Below are 12,500 nucleotides of genomic sequence, written 5' to 3'. Positions count from 1 at the left end.
TTTCTCTCTCTCTCTCTCTCTCTCTCTCTCTCTCTCTCTATTTTAACTCACAAAACGAGAGCAGAGGAGTCGTTAGAAGTGCGATGATAAGTTATCGGGAAGAGAGAGAGAAAAAAAAAGAAAATAAAAAAATAAAGAAAAAAAGAGAGAAAAGAAGAAGAAGGAAAAAAAGGAAATGTTAAAAAGTAAGATTCTCGTTGGATCATCAGAATTGAAAAGTGTTACTTTGTGACGATATCGACGGTTAATGACAAATTTTATCTTTACAGAATCTATGTGAAATTACGTGGAAAGAGGTTCAATTGATATGTGTGTGTCTGTATGTGTGTACGTGAGAAAAAAAGAGATAAAGAGAGATAAAGGATCGTTTCTCACTCGACACGACGCAATCCCCGTAAACAGAAGCCCCACCACTGCGTTGCAACTCCACCAACCCCCTCTACCCGTTACACATCCCTTTAAATCTCCCTCTCGACGGTGACGTCGTCGGCACCTAAAGCTCGACACCCATTAAAGGGCTGCGGCATCGTACGGCTAACTACCTGCCATGGAATCATCGCCCATTAAATTTCCTCAAGAACTGCGGGAAATATATTTCACGAGAGCCTCCTCCTCCTCCTCCTCCTCCTCCTCCTCCACATCTTCCTTCTTCTCCACCTCTTCTTCTTCTTTTTTTCTTCTACGATCTGTCGTAAAAACGATAGCCATTTTTATATAAATAACGTCATATCTTCTCTCTCTCTCTCTCTCTCTCTCTCTTTCTCTCTCTCTGTTCGTCTACTTTTCTAATTGAGTTCTCCTTCGAAACAAATACGATTAACCTGTCGTTTCTCAAATTTTGTTACTTACGTGTAACGTTTATCGATAACATTAAACTTCTATGTGGTTTTTCATGGTTCTCTATCTCTATGGTTCTCGATCAAAAAAGCGTCAAACCGATCGCACGGCCATCATCATCATCATCATCATCATCATCATCATAATCATCATTATTATTATTACCAACAGTATCCGCATCGATCGGTGATTTGAGAAGAAAGATAAAAACATCTAAAAAAATCGAGTGTGTGAGAGAGAGAGAAAGAGTGATAGATAGATAGAGAGAGAGAGAGAGAGAGAGAGAGAGGGAGAGAAAGGGAGACTTTCGAGAATCGAATTACCAGCTCCTCGAGTTCATGCCGGCCGATTAAATCGACCTTGCACGCTCGTTTTCCTTTTCTTCGGTGGTTCGTGAGCGCGCGCGCGCGCTCACACGCTCGAACCTTTCGTCACGACGATTGACAGCGGTTTTATGGCGGCTTCTACGGTCTCGCTTAACGATCGAGCCAATCGTAAAAGGCTCTGGCAGAGCGACGGCGCTGCGGAGTAAAGATAAGGTCTTCGTCATTGAGAGGGAACCTTGGAAAAAGAAAAGAGCAGGAAGAAGAGAAGGAAAGGCAAAGGAGAAGCGCACGAGAGTTAAGGTATAACCGTTACGCTCGAGATGGCTTCACGGTACTTCTACGCTTCTATCCGAGTATATGTATTTCTATGTGTGATGCGACCGTCCGCCCGCTTCAATATATTCGTATATATGTGTGTGTGTTTTCGTAAGAGTGGACGTACAGTTATTGCGTCGTAGCTCTACCGAATGTATATGTAGTATGTATATGTAACGTCCATATTTCTATACTTGTACATGTTCATACATACATACATACATACATACATACATACATACATACATACATTGTATTTACGAAGATATACGTATGTATGTGTTAGCGCAATCTATGCTCGTGTGCAAAGCCAGTTTACCGAACGACGCCATTACCACGCGCCGACGACGATGGCACTACTGCTGCTACTACTAGTAAACGCGAACTGGTATAGAAAGACGAAAGATAGTTATCGCTTACGAAACACACCGAGGGCACGTTTATCGATTAAGGAAGAAGAAAAAAAAAAAAAAAAAAAAAATAAAAGAAAAGAAAAGAAAAAGAAAAAAAAAAAAGGAGAAGAAGAAAAAAAACAGAAGGAGAAAGAGAAAGAGAAAATAAAAAGGGAAAGAGAATACAGAAGGAAAAACAAGGAAGAAAGAAAAAAAGAAAAGAGAAGAACAAGAAAGAGAAGAAGAAAGAAGAAAAAACACGATCCCGCGATTCCGCACCTATCTTCCGATAACACAGTTACGAAATAAACCTTTCCGGCTCGGCGAGCAACGACGACTTTTCTCGGTGCAGTGTGCGCGCCCCCCATCCCTCTTCCCTCCTCGACCTCCCCCCTTCTGTCCTATCACATTTATTACGTCAACGATTGCACAGATATGGAATGGTGTTAAAGAAAAAAAAAAAAAAAAAAAACATTGTCATTTTGTTTTCGATTAGAAACGATGGACGATTTCGAAATCGACGATAGCTATTATTGCTCTTGTCCTTTGTACCTATTTGTTACTATTTCTATTTTTCTTTTTTATGTTCTTTTTTTTTTCGTTCTTTCTTTCTTCATCATTATTCTCTTTTTATTTTTCCTCCTCTTTTTTTTTTTTTTTTTTTTTTTTTTTTTCGTTCTTTTTTATGTTTCCTTCCTTTCTCCTTCCGTTCGTCAAATTTGAAATAATATACGTTTCTTTGACTTATTTTCTATTTTCCCAATGGCTATTCCTGCTCGATATACAAACGTTTATGGACAATTTGTTTGTTACGTTAACGGTCGATTAAATTGAACGAGTCGTTCCATTCGACTGTGGATTTACATCATTTGTATATTTAGGTATCATATTTGTAGCTTGACCGATATCCCACAAAACGTATATTAATTAATAAATAAACATTTAATTAACCACGCATTTAACATTTCCTTTACTTTCACTGTAATAGACAAAAAGGATCTTACAAAATTCGCGGCTTCGCGAATAATAAAAGTTTTCAGGGATAGTTTACGGGCGGTGGGGCGGGGGGGGGGGGATTAGTAGGGGAGATCGAAGAAGTAGATAAAGGAAGTTGTACGGCGAGAAGCCGTCGGATGCGGAATTCCGCAGAACTCTACTGCAGTAGATAATTACAAGGTCAGCCAAACGATCTTCCCCAAGAGATGTGTACCATTAAAGACTAGCTTTACTTGAAACATATAGAATAGAAGAGGCCCGTTTATCCAACTGACAGAGAGAAAGGGGGAGAGAGAGAGAGAGAGAGAGAGAGAGAGAGAGAGAGAGAAAGAAAGAGAAAAAAGAACTGAGACAAAGAGAAAGAGAAAGAGAAAGAGAGAAAAGCGAAAAGAAGAAGAAGAAGAAGAAGAAATTACAATGTTGAATTTAGAAAGAAAAAAACAAGGCGAATAATGGAGACGATGTTACATAAATCCACGTAGTGTAAGTTTCTCGCGAAAGATATCTTGCGAAAAAGTGGAAGGATCGAGATATCGAGTGGCGCGTCTTTCCAATCAAGAGATCGTTTCTCTAGTCGGTTGAAAAACTCTTCGCCGAGGATAGAAAGGTTTTTCCGCGTAGAAAGGTGACAGTAGGAAAGCCACCGGCGAATAAGTCCGATAGGAAAAGGATAGAGAAAGAGGGAGAAAGAAACAGAGGTATATATGCGGAAAAGAAAAGAATTCGACGTAGCGCATCGACGGCACCCTCGACCATAGAAGATACCCTTCAACTCTCCGCGTGCCCTCGTACGTGCTTTTCTCTCTCTCCCTCTCTCTCTCTCTCTCTCTTTCTCGAACACAAACACGCGCCTGCATACATATACACACATACACACACATAGACACACACAGACAGAGATATACGAACAACGAGCGAACACGAGCAGTTCAACCATACGAAGAAAAACCGTGTGTGTGTATGTGTACGTAAGTATTAGTATGTATGTATATGTGCGAGAGAAAGAGAGAGAGAGAGAGAGAGAGAGAGAGAGAGAGAGAAAGAGACACGTTCGTGCGTTTGCACGGAGCCACCACAGTCACCATCCTATGCTTCGTGTCTCACCCCTCGACACCCCACCCTTCTGCTCCAGGCTCCTCGGTAACCCTCGCTCGGCCGGCGTGTTCCCGCCCTCTCCGTGTTTCCGCGGCCCGTTCCAACCACCCCGTTCCATGCCGTGTCCCGCAGGGCATGTCCCTATACACCGCCGTATTGAAATTGTCCAATCTCCCAAACATCGCATTGATCGATCTTAAATTGTGAAGAAGGATGAAAAAAAAAATTTTCTCTCTGTGTACCTTCAACATTATTTATTGTATAAGTTACGATTAAGAAAATGTTATCGATAGGGTCAATTGAATTTTACAAGAATTTCAAAGATTAAGGATCCATGACAATAGTTTCACCGACCACGGAAAATTCTCATCCCCTTTGGTGGCACGCTCCGCGGCACGCCCGGCCGTCTCTGTTATACTGCCGGCAGCGACCCAACCCCTCTCACCACCCCCACACCCCTCTTCCTTCTCTCGTAAAGCCCCGTACTGCTCCACCGCGTCGCTCTACCGCTCAGACCCACCAACCCCATCCACTCTCACCCACGCCTCCGTGCTGCTGCTGCTGCTGCTGCTGCTCTTGCTTTCTCTCTCTCTCTCTCTCTCTCTCTCTCTCTCTCTCTCTCTCTCTTACCCTCTCGTTTTCTGTCTCCAACCCTCGACTCACCCCCAGACTACGACGCTCTGCGAGCCGCTCGTTAACCTGCTAGCGCCCCTCTAACCGCCGCTGCACGCTCGACGCCACCGCCACAGTTCGCTCGCTACCGGCGCTCTGCTATATTTACATATCAATATTCCATGGCGTGGCAGGCAGGAGGCAGCCAGCCAGCCAACCAGCCAACCATCCAGTCATCCAGCCATCCAGCCAGCCATCCAGCCAGCCAACCAACCAGCCAACCAACCAACCAACCAACCAACCAACCAACTAACCAACCAGACAGCCACGCTCTCTTCTTCCAAAAGCATCGCTCTGCTTTTGCTATATTGCTATTGCCATTGCTATTGCTATTTCCATTGCCATTGCCGTTGATATCGCTGCTTTTGCTGCTATTGCTTGCTTTCCTTTGCTTTGCTGTTACTGATGCTGCTTCTGCTGCTAATACTAGTACTAGTACTTCTGCTTCTGCTTCTGCTATGTTCGCTAAAGCTATGAGCTACTACTTGCTCATGTTTCATCGCTAGCTCAATTTTGCGATACCAAAGAGAAAGAGAGAGAGAGAGAGAGAGAGAGAAAGAGAGAAAGAAAGAGAGAACGTGAATTTCTCAGATAAAAGAAAGGGGACGCGAAGCTTGTTTCGTCGAGCTCCTTTCGAGTTCTTTTGAAGATTTACGATTTAACGCGAAGTCGTTCGTTTCCTGCCAAACGGAGAAACCTTCGTTCGTTCGTTCGTTCGTTTGTTCCTTATTTCTTTCTTTCCTTTTTTCTTTCTTTCTTTCTTTCTTTCCTTCCTTCCTTCCTTCCTTCCTTTCCTCGATCTTTCAGATCTTACTTTTTTTTTCTCCAACTTAAAAAAAAAAAGAAAAAAGAAAAAAGGTTATACGAATGATAAAGGAAAGAATTTTTTCATTCGGTCCACCCTATATAAGATCAAGATAGATTCAAGAAGAAATCGGATGTTAGTGGGCGGCAAGTTGGTTCTCTAACGTTTTTCGTCGCTCGTTGTCCTTTTCATCGGGTCGCAAGGTCGGCCCGAACTTCTAAGGATGAGTGGTAGCGTTGAGAGACGCTCTTAAGACGGTGTGCCGCGGCGCTCTCGAGATACTAATTTTAACCGCTTCCTTAGTCCACCTATTTATAGTCGTCCGACTCTCGAGACTCTTTAAAACGTCTCACCGGTCCATTCCTTGCACCGAAGGCGTCTCGAATAATTTAACGCTGGTATTCCGAAATGGGGGCGAGCTGGCCAGCTCAACGTTATACATCTACTTTCTCGTACATGGAACATTCTAAATATTGAAAAATAAAATAACTATTATTTATCGGTCAACGTTTCGATAACCTCGCTATGACCTCAATTTTTATTTATTCCGCGTAAAACAACGCGGAAAGAGAGAGAGAGAGAGAGAGAGAAAAAACAAACATTATATAATGTAAAAAAAAAAAAAAAAAAAAAGAAAAGAAACAATAATGTCGTCGACGCCATTACCGAGTGATATCCAAAAAAGAAAAAAAGAAAAAAAAAAAAATACTAGACGATGGTATTAAAAGTAAAAGTGAAAGTGGAAGGAAAAAAAAAAAAAAAAAAGAAAAGAAGACAACTAAAACGGATATACAAATTGATAGTTAAATGCAGACAATGTGGAAGGATAAAAATTAACGACAATCTACATGTCTCAAAAAAAAGAAAAAAAAAAAAAAAAAAAAAAAAAAAAAAAAGAATAGGAAAAAGAGAAAGACCTAAGGGGGAGAAGGAGTTACTTAAAGGTTGCGCCTTTTCAATGAGCGTGAGGATTAGAGTTTCACGGTCCTACCTATGGATGAAAGACATTCGAATAGAGAACGAAGATAACTTCTCTGACCTTAGAGTAGCAAGGAGCCTGTCGGCTACTACCAAGGAAGTAAGTTTGGCTGGAGTCGACATGGTAGAAGGAAGGAGAGAAGGATAAAGAGGATGAAGGGTAAGGAGAAGTTGAGTAGGCGGTAGGGTGCACCTGCCTCAAGGGGGTTTCGTGACCAGAACGACGGCTTTCTCCTCGAGCTACCGCTACAAACACACCCACACCCCTTTTCTTACTCCGTCTCTTACTACGAGACCCGTTCTAACACCCCTGGGGCATACAGCCTTGGCCAACAAGAACTTTGTACTGGACTAGAGAATCTCTCTCCCTCTCTCTCTCTTTCTGTCTCTCTCTCTCTCTCTCACTCTCTTTCTCTCTTTTCTCGCCTTATTTCTCAAACGGATCGGTCTACGCCGAAGAATACGAGAAAAAAATACGTAAAACAAAGGTGCTTGAAAATAATGAGAAATAAATATCTTAGCTATATAGCTTAGATAGCGGGTCGTATTTTAGTAATATAAGTAGTTCATAGCACGTTCGGTTAAATCGAGCGAGATAAAGGTCCGAGCTAAATTCTTTCTTTTCTTACGTAGATAAGAGGTCACATCTGGCGCGTTCATTGACGGGGGTAAAGTAAGAAGAAGGGCAAAATCGGGAACGTCGAAGAAAGTCTAAGTTTTGTCATTTTCCAAACGAAATTCTTTTTTCCCTTTTCCTTTTCTTTTTCTTTTCTTTTCTTTTCTTTTTTTTTTCTTTTAATATCCCATCTTTTCTTTTTCTTTCTTTTATTATTACTTTTCTTTATAATTTTTTTTTTCAGCATAGTCAAACGGAGTATCACAGATTATATATATATATATATATATAATATATATAACGTGATAAGCTATAATCAATTTTACAAATCACGAATACCAAACGTAAAGAATTGTTGGTCGTTGATTGATTTTGAGACGATTCGTTCGATATGATCTTATCAAATGTCAGACCAGATAATGGAGATTCGATATCGAAGGACTTCGTTGTATTAAAAAAAAGTAAAATGAATTCTTGAATAAAATAGATCGAAAAAACATAAAAAAAGGTAAATAAGTTAGATATAGATAGGTAGTCTTTGGCTTTTCATATTTCTCGTTCATGCGTCGTATCTGCGACGACCGAACACCCTACGGCGCTGATGCCAATGACGTAGGGGAGATGTCGTAGCGCAATACGAAGTCACGGATCAGAAGACAAAGAGGGAAAGAGAGAGGAAGATAGCTTGGGTGGTAGGTAGGTAGTAGGTAGGTGGTAGGTAGATAGGATATAAGGTAAGATAGAGATGGAAAGAGAGAAGAGAAATTGTTGGGAAGGCCGGAGGACGTTGAAGTGGGATTACACGATACGGCTGAATAAGTTTATGGAGAGGCCCGTGAGGCATCCTAAGGGAAGCGGGGGAGAGGGAGGGGAGTTGGATGAAGAAGGCGCTGAAGTTGATCAAGGAGGGCGGGTGGCATCCTAATGTCACGCTGATCGATATCAACGTGGCTTTCTCTTCTCATCGACTTCTTAACGATACGAAAGAAAAAAGAGGAGAGAAAGAAAAAAAAAACCTGAAACAAACAAACAAACAAACAAAGGAAAGATGACGACTCGAATATGCACTTTTTCTCTCTTTCTAAATGATGGTTAAGAAGATGATGATAAAAAAAATGTTACATTGAGTATCTCCAATATGATTCTAAAATTCGTGTGAAAATGAAGTTCGACTAAAAGATTACTATTAGAGTTTCGTCCAAGAAGATGAGAAAGAAGCAGAAGAAGAAGAAGTTTTCCTTCTCTTCGATATGCCGAGCGCGTCGTGCCATGGCCACGAAGCGCGCCGTTTGTGTGAGCGCCTGCGGAGAACGCGCGCTGGCAATAAATTTATCCCGGCACGCAATAATATTTGTGCTGGGCGCAGGAATATAGCCGCGCTCCCACTCCCCACCTAACCTCCCACACCCATTCTCTCCCGTCTATCCACAACGCATACACACGTACGCACAAACAACAAGCGTATATAAAGGAACACGGACGGTATAACCACAAGCACAATCACTACTAACACTACTACTACTATTACTACTTCCACTACTACTACTACTATTACTACTACTACTACTACTACTACTACTACTACTACTACTACTACTACTACTACTACTATTATATCATTGGTATAGCTTCCACTGCGACTATCAGACACACCACCATCGCACCAACACACGTTATAACGCTTGGTGCTATCGGCTAGCAGCCTGCGAGCACCGCAATGGAACGAACACACGCGACAGACTAGCGCGATAACGATAACACGTCGACCGAATGAGCAAGAGAAAGAGGGAAAGAGAGAGAGAAAGAGAGAGAGAGAGAGAGAGAGAATATCGTGTGTACTCGCCCTCGAAAACGCTCCGCATATATTTCGCTTGGTATATGCGTAGCCCTCTCTCTCTCTTTCTCTCTCTCTCTCTCTCTCTCTCTCTCTTTCTCTCTCTCTCTCTCTCTATGCACGCGTTTGCTGGTGCTACCACTGCACTTGTACGAAGCGTGCAAAGCCATTTCGAAAGTTGAACACGAAGGAGAAACTCGTAGATAGAAGAGAACCGATGGAATTTTAAGGACCGATCCGAAAAGCGTTTCGCTTCGGGGGAAAATGAAATGACTACACGACAAACGTATAGTTATTATTCTCGCTGCATTAATGCGTCCCAAAGCAGAACGCGAAATATTCGCGTGTATGATCAAATGCAAGTCGTTTACGAACACGAATATCTAGTGGTCCCTTTGTTGAAAACGTTTTTAAAAACAATTCCTCATGGTTTAACTACGAAGAACACCTTTATAACATGTAATCGTAATTCATAATTTCTTTCTTTTAAATGAGAAAAAAAGAAAGGAAAGGAAGGAGAAAAAAAAAATATATCAATCCTCGTAGTTAACGAATATGTTATCGTAAAATAATATAATTTTTCATGGTAATCATAGTATCGTCTGTTATTATATCGCAAATTCTATTTTAATATAAGAAGATATATATTTTTTTTTTCTTTTTTATACGCAGATATATATATATATATATATATATATGATTCAAAACGTACGAGTATTAATTCCATAATGAAAAATTTCTTAACGTGCTAGATAAAATATAGCTGAAGATTGGATCGATATTAAATCAACTTTATCATGTCCATCAACAATACTTTGTTGCATTAAACGATATGTCCAATGGGTATAAAGTGCGGGACGTGCGCTAAAGAGAGAGAGAGAGAGAGAGAGAGAGAGAGAGAGAGAGAGAGAGAGAGAGAGAGAGAGAGAGAGAGAGAGAGAGAGAGAAAGAGAGAGAGAGAGAGCAAAAATAAAAATGAAAAAAAAAAAAGAAATATATATATAAAAGGACTGTTCCTCGAGATCGGATATCCACAGCCTAGTCGAAATAAAATGGGGAATTCGAAAAATGAAAAGAATAGCAGAGCGCCGAGCAGGAAAACGACGATCGAGGACAGCAGCGAATTTCCACACGACATTTTTCACGGAATGTCTGAGTACGAACGGACGGAACGTCCATTTTCCATTGTGTCGGCGGGAAACGGTCGCACTTCTCTCGCTAAATTATAAACGAACGCGGCAGAACGAGAACGAGAGAGATAGGTAGATAGATAGAAAGAGGGAGAAAGAGAGAGAGAGAGAGAGAGAAAGAGGGAGAGACAGATAAAGATAGATAGAGAGAGAGAGAGAGAGAGAGAGAGAGAGAGATTCGCAAAAATACCTTCGGAGAAGTTCTCGCCGATAATCGATACGCGAGCTTTCGACGATGAAATACGAAGAAAGAGAGAGAGAGAGAGAGAGAGAGAGAGAGAGAGAGAGAGAGAGAGAGAGAGAGAGAGATAGAGAGAACATTTACCAGTTTCTCTTTTTGATCGTATAAATCATTGAACGACGGAATTTCAAAATTTTGCATGAGATTCGAAAAAGATGCTGTGAGGCACTTCGAATCAAGACGTAAGAAAAAAAAAAAAAAAAAGAAATATCGCCCAGGAAAATACATACATACATACATACATGCATACATACATACATATATATATATATATATATATATATATATATCACTCTTTCTCTCTCTATCTCTCTCTCTTCTCTCATACTCTTCCTCTCTGTATCTTTGCCGGACCTGTCGCTTTGTCCATTCGCCTCCGCTCGGTACGGCGCGAAATAACAACTTTTTTAAAATTCTGTCTGCAGCTTCGGTAGAGCCTCAGACCGCAGCATCGGATGAATGTTTAACGTGGGCGAACACGGCAGCATCAGTAGCAGCTACTACTACAGTGATATTAGTAGCGCCAATAGTGATAGAAATAGTAGTAGTAGTAATAATAATAGTAGTAGTAGTAGTAGTAATAGTAGTAAGTAATAGTAGTAGTAGTACTACTAGTAGTAGTAATAGTAGTAGTAGTAGTAGTAGTAGTAGTAGTAGTAATAGAGTACTAGTAGTAAGAGGAGAACCAATGGTATCCAGAAGCAGAAGCAGAAGCAGAAGCGGTAGTAGCATCAGCAACAGCAGCAGCAGCAGCACCACCACCAGTAGCCGGATGTGCATACATACGTGGAGTAGCGTTTTAGGATACGTAACTGTGCTCGAAAGCTAGTACGCCACGCATTGTATAGCATATTCCTATTGAGATATATTCTACTCGACTGTCCTCGTTCTCCTTCGTTGTTGTCGGATTAAGCTATATGGTAAAATTAAAAATTCAAACGATTCAAATGATAAAATCCGTCATCGAAAACGTTATCGTAAGGTGCCATCTAATGTGATTTTATCAAAGGTATATCAAAATAAAATAACTAAGTAAGGGAATATATAAATCTCGAAGATGAAATAGGAATTATTACTCGCGATAAGATACGTTCCTTTCTGGATGCGACGTATCATTAAAAATGTTTGAAAGTAATAATAATAATAATAATAATAATAATAATAATAATAATAATAATAATAATAATGATGATGATGATAATAATAATAATAATAAATAATAATAATAATAAATATTGAAAATGGCCGTATTTCTATTTTATCCTACGTTAGAATTTAACCTACATATTCGAGTTACACGCAATGTCTCTCAACGATTGGACGTAATCGATAATGTTCATTCTATAATCATCGAATGATCATATCGTAAGAAAAATATGTAGGTATATATGTGTGTGTCTATACGAATAATAAAGGTCGTAAAAATAAAGGTCCACTTTTCGGTTCTCCTTGCAAATTACAAAATGTAAATTTCGTTGTGAACGAGAGAGAGAGAGAGAGAGAGAGAGAGAGAGAGAGAGAGAGAGAGGGAGAGAGAGATGGTACATGTAAATTCGGTACGTGCATTTCCAACTACTACGCTAACTAAGTGGCATCTCCTTCGACGCTACCACCTTCTCTTCACCTCTAATTTCAACTCCTCCAGCTACCTCCCTCCCACCTACCTTCTCTTACTCCTCTTTAGCTTCTTCTCCGACTCCTTAACTCTCTCGCTCGAATGCAGGCGGTGAAACGGCAATTAAGCGCCCTCGTTCCATCTTCTATATTCTCGTTCTCTCTCTCTCTCTCCCTCGCTCTCTCTCTATCTATCTATCTATCTATCTATCTCATTCTCTCTCCTCTCTCTCTTTCTCTTTCTCTCTCTCTCTATCTCTCTTGCTTTTCTTTCTCTTTTCTTCTTTAAAACCGTCTTTCTTCTTTCTGCTAGGCTACTTCTTTCCTTTTCCTTACTCTATATCTCTATCTTACTCTTTCTTTCATCTCTCTCTCTCTCTCTCTCTCTCTCTCTCTCTCTCTCTCTCTCTCTTTGGCCTTTCTTCTTCGTACAGTCACGAGTCTCCGTTCCAGCGCTCGACCGCGCTCGAGAGGAAACGAAACTGCCGGAAATGCGACCTCCGCCACCTCCACCTCCTCTTCCTTTACCCCCGGAGAAAAGTTTCAGAGCTTTTGCCTTGGCGTTCCTACCACTCCTCCCACAACCTCT

At 40.8% G+C, this 12,500-nt stretch overlaps 1 long non-coding RNA gene across 15 annotated transcripts in view; it reads right to left on the bottom strand.

The window, feature by feature from the left end:
* LOC124949950 overlaps window positions 1-12,500 on the bottom strand; it is a 118,521-nt gene that overhangs the window by 54,546 nt on the left and 51,475 nt on the right. Inside the window, exons 3-6 of one of the 15 annotated variants that reach the window (XR_007101222.1) lie at window positions 2,150-5,904; window positions 1,161-1,358; window positions 850-1,050; window positions 1-686 (exon numbers count right to left, since the gene is read on the bottom strand). The exon at window positions 1-686 is cut by the window's left edge and continues 621 nt beyond it. The exons of 9 other annotated variants lie outside the window; for them this stretch is intronic. This is a non-coding gene — a long non-coding RNA (uncharacterized LOC124949950). The remainder of the gene's footprint in view (window positions 687-849; window positions 1,051-1,160; window positions 1,359-2,149; window positions 5,905-12,500) is intronic. 5 more of the 15 variants (XR_007101229.1, XR_007101220.1, XR_007101231.1 and 2 more) reach the window with 5 other exon arrangements.

The sequence above is a fragment of the Vespa velutina genome, chromosome 6 (assembly GCF_912470025.1).
Source record: "Vespa velutina chromosome 6, iVesVel2.1, whole genome shotgun sequence".
Taxonomy (NCBI): domain Eukaryota; kingdom Metazoa; phylum Arthropoda; class Insecta; order Hymenoptera; family Vespidae; genus Vespa; species Vespa velutina.
Note: the sequence above shows the minus strand (reverse complement) of the source record. Positions and strands in the feature narration are given on the sequence as shown.